Below are 13,174 nucleotides of genomic sequence, written 5' to 3'. Positions count from 1 at the left end.
ACCACAATGAAGCACACCTTTGAGAAGAACAAAGAAGCTTCCTGGTAGAAGTTAAGCATTTCTTAACTAATTAATTAGCCAATTAACTAATTAACTTAATTAAGTAATTAACTAATTAACAACTTATTTCTTCTGGGACCTGTAGAGGTACCAAGCTACTCAAAGACCAAAAGGGGTCATGCATCCTTGAGGAGCCTCATATATTAATGGTTCTTCTCCTCCCTTTCCAGCTCCAAGCAGATGAGGACACGCCTGTGCCTCACCACATTTGAGGTTCACTCTCCCCACTAAAGAAGAGGGAATAGATGGCTCTCTTCTGCTGAAAGATAGCAACATCAAAATGCCAATTATTCAGGTCATCAATAGATGAATTACTCTTTCTGTTTACAAAGGAAAAGAAAAGAAAAAGTGTTCTAGAAAGCCATAAAATTCTCAGTCCTGGTTTTAGTTGGGATAGAGTTCATTTTCTTCCTACTACCTGACATTGTGGTGCGTTTCAGTTTTAGGATGAGAACAATGCTGATAGTGCTCTGATGTTTCAGTTGTTGCAGAGCAGTGCTCATCCAGAGCCAAGGACTGTTCAGCTTCCTGTGCTGCCCTGCCAGCGAGGGGCTGGGGGTGCACCAGGAGCTGGGAGGGGACAGAACCAGGACAGCTGGCCCAGTCTGCCCAAAGGGATGTCCCGTGCCATGCAGTGTCATGCTCAGCAATTACGGGGGGGGGGGGGGGGGGGGATATTTTGTATATTCTTTTCTATTCTTTTACCATTATTATTTTCCATTACTTTGCTGTCCTTTTAATTGTCTTGACCCACAAGTTTTATCTTTTTTTTCAGTTCTCTCCTCCATCCCACTTTTTTTTTACTTTTTTTTTTTGGGGGGGGGGCACTAGGGGAGAACATCTGTGTGGTGCTGAGCTGTGTGCCAGGTTAAACCACAACACACTGTTAAATACATGTGTCAGCTCAATATAGGACTGTCCATTTTAGGACTACAATTACTGCTCTCTTCTTACACCTATATAAATGCACATTTCCTGGAACTATTGTTATTACATCCCGCTCCCTGAGATACCACTTCCTAACCACCAACCAACCAATTATTTCTTTATGTGTTTTCTTTAAAAAGAACAAAACGTATCAAAGCTAACAGCACGACTATGGGTTTTGAAGCTTTTCTGTGTTTAGCAATTCTCCTACCTTGCCTGCTCTTCCTTTCTCTTTTTGCTATTTTTTAAGTGTTTGGTTTTTTTGTTAACAACTAGCCTTCCCTCAGTGTCGTGGTTTAACCCGGCCGGCAGTTAAACACCACGCAGCCGTTCGCTCACCCTCCCCCCTCCCTCTCTGGGACGGGGGAGAGAAATGGAAAGTGAAGCCCGTGAGTTGAGATAAAGACAGTTTAATTAGACAGGAAAATAATAATAACAATAATAATAATAATAATACAATGATGATAATAGTACTACTACTAATAATATGTACAAACAAGTGATGCACAATGCAATTGCTCACCACCCGCTGACCGATGCCCAGCCTAACCCCGAGCAGTCTGGCCCCCTCCCCCGGCTAGCCACCCCTATATATTGTTTAGCATGACGTCAGATGGTATGGAATACCCCTTTGGCTAGTTTGGGTCACCTGTCCTGGGTCTGTCCCCTCCCAGCTCTTCCTGCACCCCCAGCCTGCCTGTTGGCAGGACAGAGCAAAAGGCTGAGATGTCCTTGGCTTGGTATAAGCACTGCTCTGCAACAATTAAAACATCGGGGTGTTATCAGCACTCTTCTCATCCTAAGCCAAAACACAGCATTCCACCAGCTACTAGGAAGAAAATTAATTCTGTTCTAACTGAAACCAGGACACCCAGTTAGTAACCTCTGTTGGGAAGAAGGTAGGAAGATCAAAAATAAAACTAACACGTGGTCACTATAAGGGGAGGAGCTGAGCCAATTTTGTGCACAGGTTGAGATGTTCAGACCATCAAACTGCAGAGATCTCTGCTAACTGGACATATGGCCACCCATTTTGGGCATCCGATGTTTTAATCATGGAAGACTTCCTGAAAATTATTTTCTCTCACCTGCCTGGCCAGGCACTGGCTTTTGTCTGTTTCTACTGTGGGAAGGAGCGTACAAGTGGTCTTTTCTGCTCCTTGGTCATTCCCCACCCTCCTCTGGTTCCATCCAAGTTCTCTTAGTTCTGCTCATCATCCAAGATGAAATGCTTTATCCTGATCGCTAAGGCACCAAAGCCTACATTGCGTAGAAGCCCTGAGTGGCAAGAGAAAAGTTAGTATTTAGGTTAGCCCCAGGGTGAATAATTACTGCGTGAAGAGAAATAAAATATTTATTAATTCTAATTTCTTTACACATTTATTGCTTTTTAATTCAGGATGACTGTCATGATTTTTTTCTCCTTGAGATGACAGTGACAAAATAACTCCTGAGATATGATCTACCAGACTGCAGGATTGTTATTAGAGTAAAAACTTATTTAATAAGCCACTTCAAACTAGAGGAAGAGAAGAGAAACACACTAATTGAGGGACTTCTGGATAAGTCACCAGCACTAGCATCTTTTCTTTGCTAGAATTCACAGAAAACCAGAAGAGGAAGAATTATCCAATGGCTACTGTACATGGTCTCTAGCAGTATCTTGTATTATAAACCAATCACTCTTACATAGTCCCTACACTTTCCTTTGTGAGATTGCTCAGACACAAGGCAGAGAGTTATTGTAATATTTGGACAGTATTGATTCTTGTTTTAGAAGTGGACCAGAGGATCTCTGTCATTTTTCTGGTGTGAAAATGACTTGTTAACTGAAAATAAATGGATGAAACACTTGAAGACTATGTCTGTAATGAAAATCAGAATGAGTTTAAACATAAGTGACAAGGAAGAATAGCAAACCACGAAGCCAGCTATGTGCAGGCCTTCCCCATCGAAGACAGACAGATAATGAGGTGAAATATGGACAAGTTGGAGAGGAAGGGAGAAAAGTCTGCAACTCATCTGAATGGAGAATTTTTAAATAAGCAAATAAATGTGTGTTAATATATCACAGTGAGCAAGGGGAAAGAAGGAGGGACTGATGAACTGCTATAAACATACAACAGCTCTCTGAAAAACTTACCTCCAGCAAAACTGCTGGCTACTTTTGTAGTTTTCTTCAGTTTCAAAAGAATAAGGAAACTGTTTGCAAAAGGACGTCATATGAAGCTCCATAGCAGAAGTCAGATTTTTGTCATGTCTTTCCTAAAAGTTGTTGTTTTTTTTTAAGCATCCACAGATGCATCATATAGTGAATTTATTTCTGTCTGCATGCAGTCATGCACACACATGCATGTGTTTACATACCTAATTTAGAGAATTAAATAAATAATAATAGACCGAGTCACATATTTCTGTTAGTTTCTAACTTGCATTTGTTGTTTGGCATTGACAAGTCTCTAAGGCAGAGGCCAGAGCTCAGAAACCAACAGAAGCCTGTGTTGAGTGCATTTTTAAGACGGACATATTACAGGAAGAATTTTTGCTTTATATGAAATATGACATTAGTCCCAACTCCAAGGCTCTTTCATCACCCAAGGGTCCCTTTGTCAACTGGTATAGCTCAGATAAATTGAAGAGCATTATATAATGACCTTAATAACCAACTAAAAAAAAAAAAAAAAAAAAAAAAGTGAAAGATAATATCAACGAGGCCAGGTGTACTGGGTCTGTCTGGGATGTTAACTTTCCCTGCAGCAGCCCATACAGTGCTGTGCTCTGCACTTGTAGCTAGAACAGCAGTGGTATCACACCAGTGTTGTGTCTACTGCTGAGCAGTGCTGGCACAGCATCGGGCCTCTTTCTAACCCTCCTAGGGGGTGGGCAAAAAAAGTGAGGAGAGAAACATCACCAGGGCAGCTGACCTAAACCAACCAAAGGGATATTCCATACCATGTGATGTCACACTCAGCAATAAAAGGTGGAAACAGGAAGAAGAGGGGAGGGGTGGGCTCTCGTTGTGAAAACGTTGGTCCTCCTCCCGAACACCGGCTACGTGCGTTAAGGCCCTGTTTCAAGGACGTGGTCAATCATCGCTCATTTGTGGGAAGTAGAGAGTAATTTCTTTCCTCTGCACTTCCACATAATCTTTATTTGTTTGTTTTTGGTGGTGTTGTTTTTTTTTTTCCTTTTCCCCTTTCCCTTTTTTTTTTTTCCATTTAGTTAAATTAAGTTAATAATAATCTTTCCTTAATATTTTTTTCCCTTTAATTAAATTATCCTTATCTCAACCTGTGATTTGTTCTTTGCTTTACTTGTTCCCCTCCTCATATAAGGAGGGGGAGTGAGAGAGCGGTTGTGGGGTTTAGCTGCCTAGCACGGTAAAACCACCACACCAGGACTAAGAGTTCAGTTTTTAACCTCTGATGAAATTGTGTTAGTATTTACTTGGAGTGCTTTATGCTTCTACAGTGCATTGCATTTGTCAGTGGATGCAGACTATATAATGATATCATTATTAAACCCAGTCAACTGTCTAAGTATAAGGCATTTAAGATTTTTTTTTCTTTACCATGCTATGGAGATAGCATGCTTCGCTCTGGATACCTATGACCCTAATTGTACCATCATATCATCTTCCCTCATTTCACTTCCCCCCAGACACATGTATTCTCAACAGATGAGAGCTTTCATTTTATACAGCCACGAACCTGAGTCTGCAAGACTAGATTTTTATTTTTTTATATATATCCCCGCTCCTACACCACAGTTAAAGAATGCCTTTCAGTCTCAAAAAGGTATGTCCTCTTAACATCCCCAGCAGTCCAAAGACTGATATTACTTCCATTAAACATGGGTGAAATGGCATTATTGAGAGACAAAGTGACTTTTCTGAAAAATTCTGCACCAAAGCAGAGACATGAAACAAAATTTTTCAAATAATAATAATGACAAAAAGTCATTCTATTCACCGTACGATCATATAGTGACAGATCAGGGGCATTTACTTGTTGCCTCCACTAAAATAACCTTCTATCTTCCAAATAATACAGAATATTATTCCTAATTATTTATTGTTTTCTATTTTTTAAGACTAACAAATGCAACAGATTTTTTTTTAATCTAGTCAGAGAAGACATAATTTTGAATTATTTTTCTGAAACTAGTCTGCTAATGTAGTAAGGTGATGCTTCAGAGAGAAAGCTATCCAGTTGGTGGTTGTGTGGTTACTGCATATTAAAATTCCAATTCCCAGACCTTTACAAAAATACTATTAGCAATTAGCTAATGTGCTGATGATCCTCATGATGGTATAACGTAGCTGACTTATTTCCTTAGACTTCTAAGACCATTTAATAAAAAAAGAAGATCTAAATTGCAGTTCAGGCTGAGGGTAAAATTCATTCTCTCTCTTCCCCTCCCCTCCCAACCCCTCTGAAATGCCATTGCACTGATATTAAATTTGAAGGCATTGAACTGATTTGACCACTTGCTTCCCAAGAGCCCCTCCAGAACCAGAAAAAGTAACACAAAGAATACAATAAATAATAAAATTTTGAAAGCTAGTAACAGATCCAAATCCTGGACTTACTGATGTCAGATTGTTTTGGCATGGATTGAAAATATGACCACAGTAGGTTAAAGGAAACTAATCAGAAGTCATAGCATAACATTTAACATATGGACTTGGTGTAAGAGGTTGCATGACATAAGCTGATGTGAATCGTTGCCAGAGTTATTTGAGATCAACTCCCCTTGTCCTTATGGGGGATTTCAACTTGCCAGACGTCAACTGGGATCACCACACGGCTGACACGAGCAAGTCCAGGAGGTTCATAAAGCACCTAGATGATAACTTCTTCGTGCAGGTGCTAAGGGAGCCAACTAGGAAAAGTGCCCTCCTAGATCTGTTGCTGGTGAACAGAGAGGGTCTTGTGAGAAATGTGGCAATTGGCGGCTGTCTCGGTCATAGTGACCATGAAGTGGTTGAGTTCAAAATTTATGGTGACAGAAGGAAAACTGCGACCAAAACTTCAGCCCTGGACATGGGGAAAGCAGACTTCAGGCTGCTCAGGGAACTAGTCAGCAAGGTCCCCTGGGCAACTGCTTTTGAAGGCATTGGCGTCCATCAGTGCTGGTCAGTCTTTAAGCACTGCCTCCTAAAAACACAGGATCAGGCAATCCCAAAATACTGGAAGTCAAGCAGGCGGGGCAGAAGGCCGGCCTGGCTGACCAGGGATCTACTGGAGCTTAAGCAAAAAAAGAAAGTGTACGGCTGCTGGAAGGAGGGTCAGGTGACGAGGAAGGAATGCAGGGATGCTGTTTGCATTTGTAGGGAGAAAATTCGTGTGGCCAAAGCCCAACTAGAGTTGAAGCTGGCCATGTCTTTGGGAGACAATATAAAAGGGTTTTTTTAGATATGTGAACAAAAAATGGAGAACCAAAGAAAACATAGGTTTGCTACTTGATGGGGAAGGTCTCCTCACAGACAATGACATAGGCAAAGCAGAGATGTTTAATGCCTTCTTTGCCTCTGTCTTTAACACTGACGATGGGCTTCGGGACCCAGGGTGCCCTGACCTGGAGGACTATGATGGTGGGAATAATAAACCCACAACCGACCCTGAATGTGTGCGGGATTTGCGGCTCCACCTGGATCCATACAAGTCCATGGGTCCGGATGGGATTCATCCCAGGGTGCTTAGAGAGCTGGTTGACATCATTGCGGGACCTCTCTTCATTATTTTTCAACAATCTTGGGAATCTGGAAAGGTACCAGTAGACTGGAAGCTGGCAAATATTGTACCAATTTTCAAGAAGGGTAAGAAAGAAGACCCTGGCCATTACAGGCCTGTCAGTCTCAGGTCAGTGCCTGGTAAAATTATGGAGAAGATGATCCTTGAACTTACTGAAGCACATCTGGGGGACAATGCAGTCATTGGTCCCAGACAACATGGGTTCACGAGGGGTAGGTCCTGCCTAACAAATTTGATTTCCTTATATGATAAGATCACCCATCTAGTCGATCAAGAGAAACCAGCTGATGTGACTTTTTTGTATTTCAGCAAAGCTTTTGACACGGTTTCCCATAGGATCCTACTGGACAAAATGTCCAGCATACAGCTGGGCAAAAACATCATACGATTGGGTGAGCAATTGGCTGACGGGCAGGGCTAAAAGGGTTGTGGTAAATGGGGCCACATCTGGGGGTTGTGGTTGATAGCAAGCTGAATATGAGCCAGCAGTGTGCCCTGGCAGCCAGGAGGGCCAACCATATCCTGGGGTGCATCAAGCACGGCATCGCTAGTCGGTCGAGGGAAGTGATTTTCCCACTCTGCTCTGCGCTGGTGCGGCCTCACCTCGAGTACTGTGTGCAGTTCTGAACACCACAGTACAAAAAAGATGTAAAACGGTTGGAGAGTGTACAGAGGAAGGTGACAAAGATGGTGAAGGGCCTAGAGGGGAAGACGTATGAGGAGTGGCTGAGGTCACTGGGCCTTTTCAGCCTGGAAAAGAGGAGGCTGAGGGGAGACCTCATCGCAGTCTACTGCTTCCTCGCGAGGGGGAGTGGAGGGGCAGGCGCTGACCTATTCTCCTTAATGACCAGTGATAGGACCTGTGGGAATGGTGTCAAGCTGAGGCAGGGGAAGTTTAGGCTGGACATGAGGAAGAGGTTCTTCACCGAGAGGGTGGTCGCACACTGGAACAGGCTCCCCAGGGAAGTAGTCACTGTACCGTGCCTGTCTGAATTTAAGAAGCGATTGGACTGTGCACTTATTCACATGGTCTAAAATTTTGGGTAGACCTGTGTGGTGCCAGAAGTTGGACTTGATCTTTATGGGTCCCTTCCAACTCAGGATATTCTATGATTCTATGGTTCTATGATTCTATGTGAATCATTGCCAGAGTTATTTGAGACTGCAGAATCCCTTCCCCAGTTTGAGAAAAATCTCAATAATTTTCTTCTGACAGGACCTTCTGTGAAGCTGTTTTATTTGCAATTACAATGGCGGGCGTCCTGCCAATTAGGAGCGCATTATAGTAAACAAATCATAACCATTTATTCCCTATTACCCAACACCTGATCACCTCCCGTTTCCTCATCGGCCGAGTACTACAGGTTCAGAAGCTACTCAATGCTCCTCTATACCATATATGTACAATTTTTCTTTTTTCAACCCTTTAATTTCTCCTTTTTCCATTTTTTTTTTTTCTCCTATCTTATGTTTTGAGAACTTGTGTTCTTTGTTTTCCTGTTCTCACACTGCTCATCTTGTTTTTCTCAAGCTTCTACCTTATTTTGGAACAGGGAGGTCTTCTACTGTCCACTTATCTACTTAGCATTTCTCCTTGTTATGACTACACAACTACCTTTGAATACAGAAGGTTAGTTTTCTACTGCAAAAACACACAACTACTTCAAAAACATGTTCTACTGTAAAAACACAACTTAGTTTCTCACAATTCCCCACTCTTCTTTTCTTACTCCTATTGTTTTTGCACCTCTTCACATACCACACTCTTGAGTTTTTCCAACATTAAGGCACAATATTCTTCTTCGGATGTCACGGGGGATGACAGATATACAATGTCATTATTATTACAATACCAACAAATAGTTGTTTGAGTCAATTCCATTCAGGTAACCACGAAGTTAGTTTCTCCCAAATGTTTCTAAATCCCCAGGAAGTGTCATCTTGAGCCACTCTATGTAGGATCTTGTTTTTGTTTTTTTGTTTTTTTTTTTTGTTGTTTGTTTGTTTGTTTTTTCCCCAAATATTTTTGAGACCAGTCAAAGTCATCCTATTTGATCTATATATATACATCAACTAGCATTAATTACAGTGCACGGTCCTCCTTATGAGGTCATTAATAAATCGAATACCATTCGATTCTAGAGTACTATTTTTGCAAACTTATCTCCTTTTTCTTGCATTCAGAGTGTTATCACCTATTTCTTCAATTATAGCTGAGATATTTACAATAGCGTTTTCTAATTCACTCACCCCTAACCAAGGTAAAAACCACCTTGCAAAACTGTGAAATGCTAGAGAATTTTACTAGAGGACTGTTATAAATGGCTCAGGATTCAAATTAGGATTAAATAAAAAACATAGGATTTATTGAAAGAATATATAAAGGAATAGAGGTAAGCAAACAGCGCTGGGTGCACCGGGAGTCTCCGCTCCACCAGGACGCACCCCAGTTACATCAAGCAGCTGATTTTTATGCTCCTAGACTAATACATATTCATTACTACTTCTAAAAAAAATAGATTATTAAAATTAGCTTCCGGGGTGCAGTCCCTCCTACTGGAGCATGCGCAGTCTCCTCTGGGGTCTCTTCTGGGGGTCTCTAGGGGTCTTTCATGCTGAAGGCTTGTAGTCTTCCTCTCCCCCTTTGTACTTACTGGGCACCATGCCAAGTTTATAGAACATCCTCTTCAAGTCTTGTCTCCCAGCCATCCTTCAGCTTCTTTCTCCTTCCTCTTTATCTCTCGCCCCCCCCTAACCAGATACCAAAGATCCACATAGTATCCCATAACAGTCACTAGTTGTTATCAGTTGTTCTGAAACTCCCAGACACACGAGTAATTAAAACATTCTTCCCCAGCCATTCACAGACACATCTATAGCAGTGTTAGAAATAGAAGCCCGGAATAACAAAAGCAAACAGGTTCATAAATTTAAGAAGTGATAAATTGACTAGAATGAGGGGGAGACTGGGACACACTGCATCTGTGGTTCAAGAATTGAATTGCCAGTGCAGGGCCCAGAGGCAGACAGGATTCAAACAAAATTGTTCTTTATGGACACGAATTGTTAAAACATTCCTCACAGGATTATCTGGAGTCTGCTTAATTCTGCGTGGGTTCTAAAGGGGGCTTTGGCTTTGTGGGTCTTCAATAATGGTTACTTTTGGAATTATTGCCCCCAGGGTGCATGCTCCCTTCCATCCTAGGGGCAACACCTTCCTGGCTTTATTGCCACATAGACAGTACTACCCTGTGCCATTTGGGACAGGCCATCCGGTTACAGGATTCTCATGTTGTATCTGGTGTACATTAGGTATAATAGCATTCCCGTGGCTACCGTATTTCACAGAATCACAGAATTTTTTCTAGGTTGGAAGAGACCTCAAGGTCATCGAGTCCAACCTCCAACCTAACTCTAACAGCCCTCCACTAAACCATATCCCTAAGCTCTACATCTAAACGTCTTTTGAAGACTTCCAAGGATGGTGACTCCACCACTTCCCTGGGCAGCCTGTTCCAATGCCTCACAACCCTTTCAGTGAAGAAGTTCTTCCTAACATCCAGCCTAAAACTCCCCTGGCTCAACTTAAACCCATTCCCCCTCGTCCTGTCACCAGGCACGTGGGAGAACAACGTGCAATTTGGTACAGTATGGATGATTCCCTACTTCATGGATAATATTTCTGTCAAAGTTTCTGTCAATGTTGTTTAAAAGGCACCTTTGATAACATAGTATATTTTAGCCAGGATTATGTGTAGGGAGCTCAACTTCAAAATCTATTCCTTCCCAGGACTGAGTATGATCTGTCATTTTTAGAAATCTAGAGAATCCAGACAGAGTTGCTGCTGGAAATAGCAATCAGGGACAAGGCCTTTTCAATCTTTCTAGGCATCTGGGTGAAATCCAATTTCAAGATAGAATTTGAGAGATGTTCTGGATTAATTGGAAATGCTGATTTTTCCCTCCATCCTATCACTAATCCATTGAGAATAGGTATTAAGAAGATAAACTTAAAATGTATCATTTATATATATATATGCACCCCTATAATAATTAAGAAATAATACATAAGAACCCCCCCCCCCCCCCCCCCCCGTTCTCCCTCATTCAGGGAGTGTTCCCTGGAAACACTCCAATTCTGTGTAATTCAATCCCTTTTACTCATTAATTCATTAAGAATTCTTCTAAGGAAAAGTTAAAGGTTCACAACAGATAGATTTAACAGTTTTAACCTTAAAAGTCTTTGTAAAGGTAGTCTCTCAGGTATCAGGGTTAACTGATGCTTTTACCCAGGTATGAGTCCACCCTTTCTCAGCCGTTCTTCCTGTCATCTCAGTAGTCAGGAGCACTTGGAACAGTCCGTCCCACTCAGGTTGCAGCTTCAATTCTCTCCATGTTCGCATCAGAACCCAATCTCCTGCTCGGAATGAATGGATCAGGGCTGCCAAGGGTGGGATTTGAGCTAACAGTCCACGGGTCCTGAGAGATGACAAAGAGGACGACATCCCAAGTATATAGTTCTTAAGAAAAGCATATTTTGTCCCAAATCGAGGTAATTAATTCCCTTTGTCCATGTACAGCAATCAAAATAATATTTCATATGGTGCGGTAGTTTTACCGTGACAAGCAGCTAAACTCCACCACAACCGCTCTCTCACTCCTCCTCCTCAGAAGACGAGAGGAAGAAGTAAAGGAAAGAACAACTCATGGGTTGAGTGGGAATTTTCCCTTAGAACATCCAATGTTACACAGGTAGGCGTAGTGCCAAGAGGAGCTGTGCTTCTGTACCCACAACTTCTGAAGCAGCTTGAACACCCTCATATGCCGTTAGTATCTCCTCAGTTTGGATGTAATTGGCTTCTGATCCACGATAGTCCCGGCTCCAGAAACCCAGAGGTCGACCTCGAGTTTCTCCTGGGGTCTTCTGCCAGAGGCTCCAGGTGAGGCCATGCTCCCCAGCTGCAGTGTAAAGTATGTATGGCACAGCTGGTCCGGAACAGACAGGCCCGAGGGCTACTGCACAAGCTATTTCTTGTTTGATTTGTTCAAAGCCCTGTTGTTGCTTGGGGCTCCACTCGAAATAGTTCCTCTTTCGAGTCACTCGATACAGAGGACTCACAAGCTGACTATAGCCTGGAACATGCATTCTCCAAAATCCCACAAGGCCTAGGAAAGCTTGCTTTTCTTTTTTGCTAGTTGGCGGAGACACTGCTGTTATTTTGTTGATCACATTCATCGGAATATGGCGACGTCCATCCTGCCATTTTACCCCCAAGAACTGGATTTCCTGTGCAGGCACCTTGACCTTACTCTGTTTAATGGCAAAACTGGCTTTCAGGAGAATTTGGATTACTTTCTTCCCTTTCTCAAAAACTTCTTCTGCTGTGTTGCCCCACACGAGGATGTCATCAATGTACTGCAGGTGTTCAGGAGCTCCCCTTTTTCCAGTGCAGACTGGACCAGTCCATGGCAAATGGTAGGGCTGTGTTTCCACCCCTGGGGCAGTCGATTCCAGGTGTATTGGATGCCCCTCCAAGTGAAAGCAAACTGCGGTCTCCATGCTGCTGCCAAAGGGAATGAGAAAAATGCATTAGCAATATAAATTTTAGCGTACCACTTGGGTGCCTTAGATTCCAGTTCGTACTGGAGTCTTAAGATGTTTGTAGCAAATACCCAGGACTGCATACTAGCTGGTCGTATGGATGATGATTGTGGTTGTAGGCAAAATCTGAACTCCCCCATTCCAACCTGGATTGAATTTGTACAAGATATAGATAAGTATGGACGCCGAATGGGCTGGATTAGTTCATGCAGTATTAAGTCCCAAGACCACTCTTGGTGAGTCTGCCAAATCCACACACAAAATCTGAGATACCTCAAATTCAAAGAGAGGTTCAAACCTAATAGGGAACGGGGTGAGTTGTGGCGTAAGGCTTTGGGTGCATCCCGACCATTCTCGCGTGGTGCCTCTATGGAGGACCTCCATACATTAGTCCAATTTCTGGGTAAGAAAAATATTCCAGCCTGGGAGAATTGCCTAACTGGAAAACCCCCAACCTATAAGGAAAGTGCAACTTCTGCACCAAGCCTAATTGAGGAGGCAGAAGGTCAGCAAAAAAACTCCTGTCCCCGAGGAGGGCAGTGAGCCACCCTGCTGGGTGGGTATTAGCAATTCAATGGCTCTCTAATGAGAACTCTCACCCTATCATTGCCATTCCCGTTGGACCCCAAAAACTACTGGTAAATTTTCTTATTGACACCGGGGTCCAAATGCCAGTAATTACACATGAGACAGCACAAACCTTGAGCATTACACCTGGTCGACGCAGGGTTAAATTCACGGGAATCAATGGTGTGGAAAAACAATGCCCCACAGCAAAAATTTCACTCTGGCTGCCAGAGGAACAAAAATTAACCAGGGCAGTAGTATT

The sequence above is a fragment of the Aythya fuligula genome, chromosome W (assembly GCF_009819795.1).
Source record: "Aythya fuligula isolate bAytFul2 chromosome W, bAytFul2.pri, whole genome shotgun sequence".
NCBI classification, from domain to species: Eukaryota; Metazoa; Chordata; class Aves; order Anseriformes; family Anatidae; genus Aythya; species Aythya fuligula.
The sequence above is the reverse complement of the archived record's forward strand: the minus strand, read 5'-3'. Positions refer to the sequence as shown.